At 46.9% G+C, this 13,593-nt stretch overlaps 1 protein-coding gene across 7 annotated transcripts in view; it reads right to left on the reverse strand.

Moving 5' to 3' along the window:
* Positions 1-13,593, reverse strand: part of Kug (FAT atypical cadherin kugelei) — a 484,763-nt gene that overhangs the window by 25,968 nt on the left and 445,202 nt on the right. The gene's annotated exons all lie outside the window — the stretch shown is intronic.

The raw sequence follows: 13,593 nt of genomic DNA on the forward strand, positions 1-13,593 counted from the left end.
CAAAATTCGACAGGCCAATTCCCTATTGCGTCACTTTCAGTTACCATCCACGGGCTAAGTTTAACCAATCGATCCCCACTAGTCACCCTTTGCAGCTCAACCGTTGCCAATCAATGTCGAAGATACCCTAGCAAGTTCGAAACTAGGTTCTACCGTGATTCTTACGTAGACAAGCTACTTTGCCACGATGTGTACTTATAGATACCAAGGACAAACCAATATTGGTCTTGCGCAATCCTCGATTGTGATGACAAATTAATTAATCATCTCACTGGATTTTCGTACTCGCGTTGGTCGAACTATAGCTACAGCTTCGCGTGTATAATCGAACAAAACAGGTAGCCTAAAAACGTTCTATTTCAGTAACGATAAGCCAAAGTATCCATCGATCCTAAAAAATCCTGGAAAACCTCCAATTACAAGGCGCGAACAAACCGTTTCCAATTCGAGGATCAGTCGAAACGAAACACGAGGGGAATCCCATTTCTCGAAAATCATTTCTCTGACACCGTATCCTAAAACGTTCTCCGGCTGTACGACTTTCTCCATACAATCTAACGCGTCCTCCTTCTTTTCTTTTATCCGGGGTTGGAGCGAGCGCGCTACCCTCGTTCCGCGCACCTCCTTATACAAAATCCTCCGCCTCGACGCTGGTGCCGCAGAATCCCAGCTTTTCATTCGCGAATATCGCGCGCGACGATCTTGCCAATCGGATCGGCTGCCCCTGGCTCGTCCTCGCCGTCGTAAAGGTAAAGGGCCGACAAAATCCCGTCGGGACAGAGGACGGAATTTATTGGACTTACGTGCGGCTGTATCGGTTAGTGCCTCGTTCTCGAGTGTTAATATTTTTTACAATTAACTTCGTATATTTCTTCCATTTTGTTTATTAGTAAAGTTATTGTTCATGGATGTATTGTTGATTATGTAGAATGGATTACATCCTCTTATCGAGAAAGTTACTTCTTCCTTCGTCACGTTAATGGCAATCTACCTTGATCTAATATTCCCTGCGGAATTGATTCAACTTGTTCCACTGTACACCCGTTAGAAGTTTCCTCTATTACCCCACCAACCTAACCTGAATCGAAGTTGAAACACGTAGTTGCCGCGAAAAGAACCGAGCGGACCTTTTTGCGTCGATCGGTCCTCCGCAACGATTTTCCACGGAAGCGGATCATTTTATTGTCGCGCTATTGAAGGTACGTTCCAGGACGAGCTGGGAATGGCGTGGCGCTCGTCCCTGTAAGAACGAAAGGCGCGCGTACGGGAAAGAGGGAAAAGAAAAACAACGGGAAAGAAAATAGAACAAGCGGAAGGGTAGAAAGGGAGGAAACAGGTGCATCGACTGGTCAGCTCGCGGGAGCAAGTTTTATCGTATTCACCAAAATGTCCAATCGAGAGCTGTCATAGGCAGCGATCGGTGGTCGAGTTTAATTACTTGGGCCAGTTGTGTTTCGTTCGACTCGGGACGTGACCGTTTTCCCTTATGCTTAACTGTGTGCGCGTTTTACATGTTGGCACATCCTCGCGAAAAAATAGCTGGCCCGCGATATACAGGGACTCCATCCTGGGCTGCGGATAGCGCGCGGGGCGCTGGTGCTCGACGGCATCGCAGGCCGTGTATCGATTAACCGATATCGGGTTATCAATTATTCTTAGCGCATATTGGTCGAAACGGAACTGGCGATATCGAGATTTAAAGGACGTATCCATTTATCGTTACGCTCGTTCGGGTGTTGATATGAATTCTTTTTCCTCCCTTTCTCTATTCACGATATTAACCATTTTCGCTTTTAGTTCTTTCGATGCTATTTCTTTTCTCCCATTTTCGCTGTGCCTATCGTACCCTTTATTGTTGACTGTTTCTCGACGTTTGGCAATTACTACGGTTTGTTAACCCTTTGCGCTCGATGACTTTTTTGGTCGGGCAACGCTGCAACTCGAGACAATTTCGCGTGTAAATGAATTTATATAAGAATAAACATACACAGTTTATATATAAACATAAGTGTTATATTTTGATATATTATCTATATTTACATTTTGAAAAAGATAATTATCAAAGTTCAAGTTCTGTAGTGGTATTTGGTGATATTATACAAAACACTTACCACGTCATTCTGAGTTGCCAGGATCTTGTGGGTCATCGCTGCTACTTCCGGATTCACCGTCTATTACACTAATTTTTCTATTTCTCACACCAGATACGTAATTACTGTTTACACTTGCTCTACCACCAATTTAATCATGATCAATTAAAAATTAAACTCGCCTTAAAACTTTAAAACGAGTGGTGCAAAATTTCGCGACACGTGTGCTCGCTACGACCGTCGAAACTGTACTAACGAGAGACAGACTAGACACATCGTATTCAGGACTACAGCCGTAGAGGAATTTGACGTCACAATGTCACTTTCCAACCGAAGACATATAAACAGCCTAAGGGATCTATTCACGAACCAATACTTCGCATCTATCAACTGGAGATAACGAAATTCAGCGTAAATACAGCCGCTCGAATTGCCACGCGAAACATCGTGGCCAGCGATAGTCGCCGTTCGAGCGCAAAGGGTTAAAACATTCACATTGCGGGAAAAATTATTTCCCTTCATTTTCATCGAATAGTAACTCCATTAAATAAGTAATTTCGTTAGTTCTTGCGTTCCTTGAAGTACGCTGCGCAAGAACAACTTTTTGGCCGAACTATTACCCAATACTGTACACAGGTGGTAACTGCATCGCCACGGGTGCAGCCTCTGGGACATCGTTTCACGCTGGTTAGATTTTCCAGGACACGCGAAACGCTCGTATCAACAGAACCAGTCGAGGGGCGAGGGGAACACAGCGACCACCGAACCTATGCTCTGTTCGTCGAATAAAACAAGAGTTTCGTAGCCCTAATTTAGCGCAGTTGGATCGCCAAACAGTTCTGACGCGGCAGTCCTCGCGAGGCGTCCGCTGGGACCGCGATGGCGGATTTACGCCGGAAGTGGCTGCTCGATCTTCCGTCCACGGACAGAAATTGCGTCCCCGGATATCTGACTATTTCTGTAACGGACAATCGACTATTCACGCTCGAGGATTCTCGAGAGCTCGTTTTTGCAATCCACTTGACGCTCCTTAGAGAAATAAATCAGTTCTACAATGGGTGCGCGTGGATGAATTTTGCGAACTACGAGTATCTAATGAGAAAAATATCGCGAAGTTTCATTGTCCAAATAATTTTATGGATAAAGACAGTAATTGGCTGGCAGATAACATTACGCGGAATAGTATTTAGGCAAAGACAGTTTTTTAAGAAACATCAACCGAATGTTTCAATTAAACAACGATTGTGCGGAAACTAGTTTGTTCCTCGATGGTCGAACCTCAGGACACGCTCCTAGGCACTTTAGACTCTAATTAAGAGCTAACAAATTCTTTAGTTCCAAGGGTACCGTTCACGACACCAAGCCGTGTATTTACTCGTCCCCTCAAAAACGACCCGAGTCTTCTCGAGCCGAATTAATGAAAATTGTTACCTCTCCGTCGGGGCCGAGGAGAAACGTTCTAATTTCAGGATCGTTGTTCGGGGGATTTTTCGAGGCTTCCGCGTCGAATTAAGTGTGCTCCCCCGTGAGATCCTCTGACCAATTTACGCTTACAGAGACCTGCCTTTTTACTGGTAAGTGGAGAACCAGAAGAACCTAGCCGTCCTATCGTTCGACTCGTTCGACGGATCAGAAAAGAGAGAGAAAGAAAGAGAGGTTACATAAAGCAAGGATCATCGCGGCGTTCCCTTTTATACCGTTTCCACGGTACGATCGCGAGATAGCAATTTTTCTGATTTATAAAAGTCACTTTCCGCGTTATCGAACAGAACGATCGAATGGAACGCGGCCGATCGTAGACGCTTCGTATTCGAGCTTGCAAGCATCGAGCGCACTCCGCCTAGCTTTGTGCTCCTCCGACCTGTGGATGTGATTAAATATCGGACAGTGGAATTGCGCAGGAACCGAGCCAGCTGTGTAAACAATTCCGCTAAAAGCGCTTGGTTATTGCACAAATATCTATATAAAACAAATAAATTTAGCTAACGAGAATTAAAATTTCTGTATTTTATTAACGCCGCCTCTTCTGTTGTTTTACGATACGATCGCTAAATAAAGCCAGAGTAGAACGGAATAAAAGCTCCCTCGTTCGGACCCTTAATTCTCAAGGACACGACGTGATACGTCTCGAGGAGCTTCGCGGAGACGTGTGTTTTATCTCTGATTACGAGTGACAACGTAGCGGTGATTGCGCACTCTTCAGCGTCTACGCCCCTCGAATCGAAACCCTTCTTGTAATTACGAGGACGGCAATTCCACACTGATTTCGTTGAATCAGACCTGCGAGCGCGCGTGCCGCGTCCAGCCACACTTTTTGCGAATTTAAAAATCGTTCTTAGGTACAGTTCACCAGTTTTTTTTTATCCTCGTTCGACAAGCGAATGCACACGCGCATATAAATAAGAACGACAAAGTACTAGTCACGCGCGATAATTTTCATTCCAACGGATATACGCTCGAAGCCGAAACGCAGCAATAATAAACTCGAATTCGCAAAATACCGTACCGCGAAAACACGCGATCGTCGTTACTCCTCGTTTCCCGAGAGCCGGCGAAATATGGTCGAAACGAGGGCGTATCGGTCGAACGTGTACGCGCGAACGCGCGCAATTGCGATCGTAATTCGTTGCACGGCCCCGCGTTCGAACCCGGCCTTTGACCTACGCGGATCGCTAAGCGTTTGTCAACCGAACGTTTTCTATTATTCACTTTAATGGAAAGGGGACATTTTCGCCGGTCCGTTCTCGTCCGTTGGACCGGTTGGAAACGAAGAAAAATGGAGCAACGAGTCTGCTAGGTGTACGTAACGAGGCTGCTCGCGTTCCCTTTGACGAGTCGTGGAAACCGTTTGATGAGAATTAAACGACTTCGAGGGAAAACGCGGCGGTCGGGAAATGGTAGACGCTCCCTTCGCGGATGGATTACGAAAAAACGAGCGGCCCCCGACGCGATTTCGTCACTCTCGATTCTCATTTTATCGCTTGCACGTCGCGCAACCTGTTTCACATCAGCATACTCGCTGGCCGACACCCCGCGCATATTATTACCAGCGAGAAACAAGCAACGAACGTAACTCAGTGAAATTTCCGTCACATCCTACACGCTGCCCGCTATCATTTGCCATATATCATCCGCTTAATTCCCTCGTCCGCACTTTGCATCCGGATGCTAGAAAAATTCAGCCAACATTCCACTTTGCAATATAATATATCCAGACACTGTAGATCTTGTAACGGATAAGATTTCCCCCGAAGGCGCGAGCAGAGACGCGGCAACCTGCTCGAGGATGGCGTCGTGGGTACCAGCGACGGGGAGGAAGCGACACCCCGGACGGCGAAACCTGCTCCGCGGACTCCGTAAATCGTCGGATGGCGCCCGGTAGGCGCCATTACCTGGCGCTTTTCGAAATTCTCTTCCACGGCATTCGTACTTTTACGATCCTTTTTTACGGGCCACGAATGCTGCCGTGTCTGGCTATTTCCTCGCCGCGCGGACGTTACCACCCGAGACGGAGGGACAGGAAATCCTGGCTTTTATTGCGGAAACAAGAGTCAGGCCTTTTTGCGAACGTCTGATCGAATTAGAGGAAACGACAACGGTGCATCATCGACGGCCATTCGATGAGATGGTAGAGTTACTTATTGAAAGGGATATATAGCAGGATCGTAAAATCAGCGGAGGTGTCGAACTGCTCGCGTCGCCATCCTCGAACAACAATTTAATTCGACAAGCGGAAGTTCAAGTATGTGATATTAACAGGCTAGTTTGTAGACTTGAAAAGAGAAGAGAGAAGCATCGAGATTGAAAAAGTTCCTCGTTTCAATGGTCGTAATAAAGTTGATCGCAATTGGCCCATCGGTTTGCCATCGTCCGAGGACGTAATGAAATTTATTTGCACTTAAAAATACCGATGAGTCTTTAAAGGAATAGCCGCGATGAAGTTCCACCGTAGACAGCGTATCTCTGTAACGACTTCCTGCGTACTTTGTAAGTCATCAACCAGCACAAAGGCGACGCAATATCGCGGCGAGAAGCAGTTTATTTAAAAGGTTTCCCGAACGCAATTACCGTTACCATCGGCTTTACTCCCGGATACTCGCCTCAAGACAGAGAATCCTCCACGCTCCTTCCTTCTTGCGCCTCTTTTTTCTTCCCCCTGTCCAATCGCGAACATCTCGCTCGTCCCTTTTTTCACGGAGCGCTCCCTATCCACGGATATCGATATGTCCTCTCGTTCGTCTTATTGCGTTCGTTTTGACGAGCAATTTCTCCAATCCGACGAACTCAATTTCCACGCTTTCATATGCTAGCAATATCGACGGATGTTCCAATTTTTAGACACGTTTATACCCCGCTGGCCTCCATCGCTCGAAAATATGATATCGAGAACTGTAGATTCAAATCGAAATCCTGAATCCACTTCGAAGGCTCGCGCCTTACGAACCGCGTCTGGCGTGCACGCGGAAGTTCCAGTTCCTCGATAAATCGTGGACAGCGTGAAAGATTTGATTAGAACGGGAACGTTCCTCGGTGGTTCGTAAAATTCTCAACTCTCGCCCTTTGATCGAATCCCCTTGTTCCGTCGCGCGAATCTCGAACCGTTCTTCGATCCCCCGTTTCCTTTTCTATTTTCCTCCCCAACCAGCAATCTCGTTTAATAATATATCCTATTTTTATTCCATCGCGCACGTAGCCGCACTCGAATCGGAGCGAATTATTTTTGCCAGCGGAGAAGTCCGAAAAAGAGCATCGGATAGTGACTTTTCCATGCATGCAAAATTTCCACGCAGCGCTGTTCGAAATCGAGGCGCGAGCCGACCGTGTTCTCCTATTCCATTTTATCATTTACGTACAACTTTTTATCAAGCTTTCTCGCAACGGGGCACGATTGATGTAAGGTAATTAAAAACTCGATGCTCGACAAGCTTTTTCGAGGTAGAGCTGGATTGAAAGAAGGTTTTAGAGGATTGGAAGAATACGTCGCGTTCAGCTACCCACTGCGCATTGGAAAACGCTTAAGGCCTCTTCGCGCAAGACGGTTAACTGGCTAGATAAACGTTATCATTGGAGGCTGCGCGGTTTTTGTTTCGAAATAAAGCCGGAGAGCCTTCGCTCGGGACGTTTTAAGATACGCGCCAGTATTACGATGCTTTATGCATCCAACCTCCTACAGTATCGCGTTTTAATTTCCGCAAGATTGTCTCGTGCCTTTAATAAATATAATTTATGACCGCTATTTAGTATAACAAATGCAAACGGGCGGTGAATTTTTTACCAGCTAGTAATAACTGAATATTAACGTCCCACGACTGTTTTATGGCTGGCCACACTGGCATAAATCGATCATAAACGCGGGTCGCTAGCATGCTGTTTGGTCTACAAACTTGAATCACGACGGACGAAAACAAGGAAGAAATTTCCGTATGCACGATCGACCATTACAGAATCGATATCCATCAATTTCCGGAGTTATTTAAACAACCATTACCAACGTTCTACACCATCCTTCATCGTACGGGAGTCATCCCTCAATGGCTATCCGTTCCTTAATCGATCGTAATCGCGTACAAAGTTACAACTTGTCTAACGGCTGAACGATGTTATCACAGGAAACATGCCGGTAATTGCGGTTTGTTAATAATTAGAATCAACCAGAAAGGGGTAGCAGAGAGACGGTTATCGAAGATCCACCGGTGAACCAGTGCCTTCGACGTTCCACAGCATTTCTCTCAATTGTCTACCTGTTTTTGCCCCGGCGATGGAAGTTTGTCTTCAATTAACGAGCGGCCAGATCGCGTAATTATTAACTTGTAGCCCAGCGGCGGTGTTGAACAACCACGTTCGCTCTCGCGAGATTGACTGCCGCGAACTTCGCGCACCGCGGGACGACTTATCGAGACATCGTAGCCCACAGGATATCTCTGGCTGGCCAGGAGGACGCTTTTAAATGAGACAACGTCGATGAAGTTCCAGACGAAGGTATGGCTGGCGAATCGACATCCCTCTCCCATTTCTCGTTACGAATGTCGATTTGAGATATGAGATGGAACTTCTACGTCCATCGGCTGTTTCGATTTTATCCCCTGCTTGAACGCGATAACGAAAAACGCAGACACCGACCAGGCGTGGGTACAACTTTGTTCCACTGGTGGGTAAAAAAAAGGGGTGGGTTTTAACGAGCAGTGGCTGCGCGCACGAGCTGAACTGGCACGAGAGGCAAATCGTCGCTGGTTGGCACCGTGAAAATCAAGGCAGCCACGAAAATCGCGGGTACATCGCCGCTTTAGAATTCGAGACAATGGGGCACGAGCGAGGGCGGATGGGTTCACGCATTCGTTTCCCTTTGTATCGGGCTTTTCCCGCGGCTGCTTCGCGTTTTCTCTCTCAATGGCCGTTCGACCGTACCGCGGAGAATGCTCGCGGCTAGACGTAGCTGCCGTCAAGAAATTTCTGAATACCCATACTGATTAGTTCCTCCTTTTCTCTCATTTTCGCGTGCCCCGTTCCCAGCCTCGCGCTGACCCGCTTTTCCCTATCGCCGGTTAACTGTCCGCGTCACTTCTTTCTCCCGCGTTTCCGTTTTTTGCCTCTCTGATTCCGCGGTTTCTTTACCGTCGCGTCTTTTTGTTCGCCGTTGTGTACCGCTCTTTCTCTCCGCGTGACGTATTGTGTCGCCGTACAAGCTTTATTTTTCGAGAGAAGAGCGTTCCTCTCTGTGTCTCCCTCTTCAGGAAAGGGGAATCGTTTAACGAGGTGAAAATCAAGGGAGCCGGACATCCTTTGCCAACGCGTGCCTTCATTCGAGATGACTAAGCGTCTGGATTCTTGCAAAACAGACGGAAACTGGATAGAGACATGGAAATGTGTATTTCCTCGTACTGGAAAGGATCAAACGAAAAAACATTTTGCGTTCGAATGGCGACTCACACGCCGCAATGTTTCGAGCGGCTGTATTTACGTTGAATTTCGTTATCTCCAGTTAATAGAAGCGAAGTATTGTTCCGAGAATAGGTTGTCGTTAGGCTGTTTATGTCTTCGATTAGCAAGTGACATTGTGACGTCAACTGGGGATTAAGATAAAATTCCTCTACGACTGTAGTCCTGAATACGACGTATCTAGCGTTAGTACGGTTTCGACGATCGTAGCGAGCACATGTATCGCGAAATTTTGCGCCACTCGTTTTCAAGTTTCAACGCGAGTTTGATTTTGAACTGATTGGAAACTTATTTATCAAGTGTATAGCAAGTGTAAACAGTGATAACGATAGTAATGTGGTATCGGATGTGAGAAATAGAAAAATTGCACTAATAGACAGTGAATCCGGAAGTAGCAGCGATGATCCACAAGATTCTAGCCATTCAGAATACTTTGGTAAGCGTTTTCTAAAATATCACACGAAACGCAACTACAAAATTCGAACCGCCCGACCGAAAAAGTTGTCGACCGCAAAGGGTTAAGCGATTTCACCCGAAACGATTCAAGTATCCATAGCGCGCGAGGGTTCTCTCGGAATTCAAGTGCCACGTAGCAAGAAGTAGTAAGAGGCGACGGAGAAGAATGAAAAGAACAGAAGAAGGGAAGAGAGAAGTCAATGAAAAATGATGGGAAAAAAAAGGAATTCGCCCCGTTGCTGAACGAGCTCTTTCCTTTCGCCGCGGCGATCGATTCTCTCGGTTTTCTTTTTTCCTCCTCTCCCTTGCCGTTCTCTCCTTTCGTCGTTCTCTCCTACATGGCCCTCTGTCGTCGCAATACTTGGCCCCCTTTGGTTAACCGCCTTGGAAAGATGCTGAATACGCGCGATATTTTCCCGCGAGCGGTGCACCCGTCCGTGACCGGAAATTGGCAGGCTCCGCCCGTGCGGCCGGAAACGATCGCTCCCGTACGCGTGTACACGGGGCCACGGAGAGCCGCGGTAACGAGGACCAGCTGCAAATGAGGCTTCTTCGCGGGTTTTACGTGAGTTGCGTGCCAGACGTCATTATGCAGCGACGATGAGGCAACGTCTGCCTTTGGCTTCTCTGCGAGTGACGGGAGCGAGGTCGAGACCAGTGGTACAGCTACGAATTGGTCGGACGCGCGTCAAGCGCGCACGTTTTACGGAGATCCTGCCTCTCTATGAAAGCAATTGCTCTACGATATTGCTTCTTCAAATATTAACGATATCAATTAATTTCCAGGGGAACGAAGACTTCGACGAGAAGCAGAGCATTCTACCTCGAAACCCATCCGAGAGTAACGTCTGAGGATAAAAAAAATTGACGCACGCGTACCGCGAGAGCGTACCCAGAGATCCACGATTCATCGAGAGACAGAGAAAAAGTCCGAATCGTAAGAATTCAATTTCAATATCAATTACCCGACGGAGGCGTCGCGTCGCCCCGCGACAAGGCTCGTCCTCGAGCCAATTTCGCGCGGTGCTCGCCGCGCGGATCATTAATTATAACGCTAATTGAGCGTACAGGTGGAGGGCGTTACGCGGAGCCCGGGGAAAAACACAGGTGAAGGATAGCGCAACAGCCCCGCCGGCGGGTTCTTATTAATGCACTTGGCCGGACGTCGGAGAGGTTCAGCTGGTACGGCGATGAAATATTTTAGCGCGTGTCGCGCGCGCCAGGGCCACCGTACGCGGGAGGAGGGGGCTGAAAAAAAGCATGAAAAATCGTGGCCATTAATAAGGCGGCAAAAAGCTTTCGGCTAGTGCGCGCCCGGCCATCCTCGGCTAAGCTGGATAGCTTTCGCAGTTATGCGCCCCAGGACGCAATATCTCGGATGTTGCCCGTTGCGCTACAAGTAATTTTCCGGGCAGCCACATCCGTCCTGCCGTGATATAAATCTTCTTTGTCAGGAATATATTTATTTATCAAGCAGAGCGCATCTTGTCTACGCGCGGTATGCAGCTATGGCAGAGGCGAGTTTTCAGAGGTTGATGCGGTTCTACGAATCTACGATTTTCTTGCGTGGGAAATCTGCTTTCCTAGCGGATCCCTGAAACTTGTTTGTCGAAGAAAATTCTTCGTATGGAACCTATGGTGAAAGCCCTCGTGACTTGAATAGATTTCGCGGTTTTATGTATCGAGTATGAAATTTTGTTTCAAGGTAAGTTAAGTTAAATATAATTAATGAATTTTTCAAATGGTCCCTGTGAGATATGGCGATCACGGTTATATTCAGTGTACGTTTGGTGCTCATCGCGATACGATATCCATCGTACACGGTATTAGAGACAGAGAACGAGGAAGATGGCTCGTATTCGTACCGTTAACGAGGAATCCACCGTGAGGGAGTCTAACCCGGGCTGTCGATCATAAATTTCAACGGACTATTCCCGAGTAGGTGCTCGAAACTGTATCCGATAGACACTCACCGTCCCGTGCACGGCGGTAAGCAAGTTTCAAGCCTACTTCGAATACCGTCGGTCGAGTGTCTGCGAGCGTGCCTCGAGAAGAAGGCTAGTGAAGCGACCCCCGAAAAGCAGCAGCCATCGAAACCCTCCACCCTTCGATCTGCGCGCTTCCGGAAGCCGGAAACTTCGCTCTGCTGGGACTGAGCGATTCCCTTTGTTTCTTTTGTCCATTGTTTCGTTAATATCGAAGGGGGAGGACTCGAAATGGCTCTCTCGCGATGGGAATGGGAAGGGTGGAGAAAGCAAGAGAACGAAGGGCGAAGATCGCAGGAGGTGGAGAGGTTTTCAGCTGTGAAAAATTGTTTCGCCGGCTGTCTTCGCGCGGATGGTATTAAACGTGCATTCTAAATGGTTGAACATTAGAATTTATGTACATTTCAGTAGAAAGTTTGTAAAAAATATTCCTATTACACGTCCAGACAGCCCAGTTACAGACGGATCAAGGAATTATTCCGTTTGAACTGTACTCTAATTTGTCTTCGCTAGAGCAAACTCCGTGGCGTGATTTCGTCGCGAGATTACCATTTCTGAAGCCGCGATGCGGTTCGAATAGGCGATCCGCCGGTGAAATCACCGCGGTTCGCGAGCGTTGAAACGTTGAAATGGTAATTCCAGCGACGTTTAAAAGAAATCCATTTACCACGGACGAGGAACGCTTTCAATGAAAGTGTTGCGCCTTTCTTCGGTTCTGTGTTAATTACATTTTTGAAACGCGCGTGCCATTCCGCTCGATAATTATAGGGTAATTGCGCCCGCGGTAGAAAGCACAGTTAGCCACTGGGAACACAATTACCAATAATTATCCTGACGGACTTTGTGGGGGGAGGAAAGTGTGTGTACGAACTTACATCGTGTAACCGTGACTCGACAGATTTCCGACGTGAACTAACTGCGGTTGCGCTAATTAAGCGCTACGAGCGCAATTTTTGGAGGCTAACAATTAATTAGTAGACACGGGGGTAACCTTAATTCGTGGTCATTAAGGTGAATAAGTCAGGAACTGTGCGAATGTGCAATATCAACTAAACATCAGCGAGAGTAATACTTTTCGCTATTGGATCGTGCAATAACGTTATTAGCTGGGGATATTGAACGATCATCGCGATAAAAGGATGATTGGTTTGTTCCGTAATGTCGCCTATTTGCTACACGTCGATATATTAACTTCGTTAATCAAATGCAATCTAAACATCATCACGATGGATTCCATTTGAATCAACTTTGCGGCGCTCATCTCCGATTAAATGCAATATTTGATAGGCAAAGTAGAGCAGGGCTGATAGGATGCGTTATTATTAACAAAAATACAAATCGGTTAATTAGAATCTGCAATTGCGTTTGTATTAATAATATTATAATGTTAATTATAAAATAATTCTCCAGAATAACTTGCGTCCTTTATAAATATAGTATGAACATTTTCTAAAGTATAAATGGAAAATTAAAAAAAGATGCGGAAGGTAGTTATGCGAACTGGACGTAAACCGGGGCATAAATCTGTTATTCAAAAGTAGAACTGAGTCGAGGGAAAGAGAGGAATAAAAGTTAGTGGAAAACGTCGGCCTTTTCGAATCGAACGGAGCCGATTTTTCGCGAGACGGCGAACGGCACGAGGATTTATCGCGCGCAAAAAGCAGCGGACAGCAACGGGTCGTGGTACCGCGGCGAAGGAAAAGCGGTTTCTAGTTTCCTGCGAATGCCCGCGAACGCGGCAGCCGAGGCTCGTAAATTATGGGACGGGATTATGAAAAAAAGGGACGCAGTGGATCGTGGAATGAACTCGGGGCGACGTCTCTGCGAAAACGCGAGGACGCACACGGATCTACATAAATACGTACCGCGAGTGTCGTGCATTATGGTCGAGCAAACGAGCCCCTCCCAACCCCCAAATGAAATACAGAACCTGAAAAATTCGACGGTTCGAAATCGATTTTCCTTTCAGGCATTTGCGTAATAACGCATGTAAATTGCGCGAGGACAGAGGATCATTTTTTACCTCGTATCGATCGTCGAATAATCGAGACCTATCAGTCTGACGGCAATTAACATTCTCTCGTTAGTACAGTTAAGACTCGTGTTTCTCCTTGGAACCAGTTCGA

Source organism: Xylocopa sonorina, chromosome 3 (assembly GCF_050948175.1).
Source record: "Xylocopa sonorina isolate GNS202 chromosome 3, iyXylSono1_principal, whole genome shotgun sequence".
NCBI classification, from domain to species: Eukaryota; Metazoa; Arthropoda; class Insecta; order Hymenoptera; family Apidae; genus Xylocopa; species Xylocopa sonorina.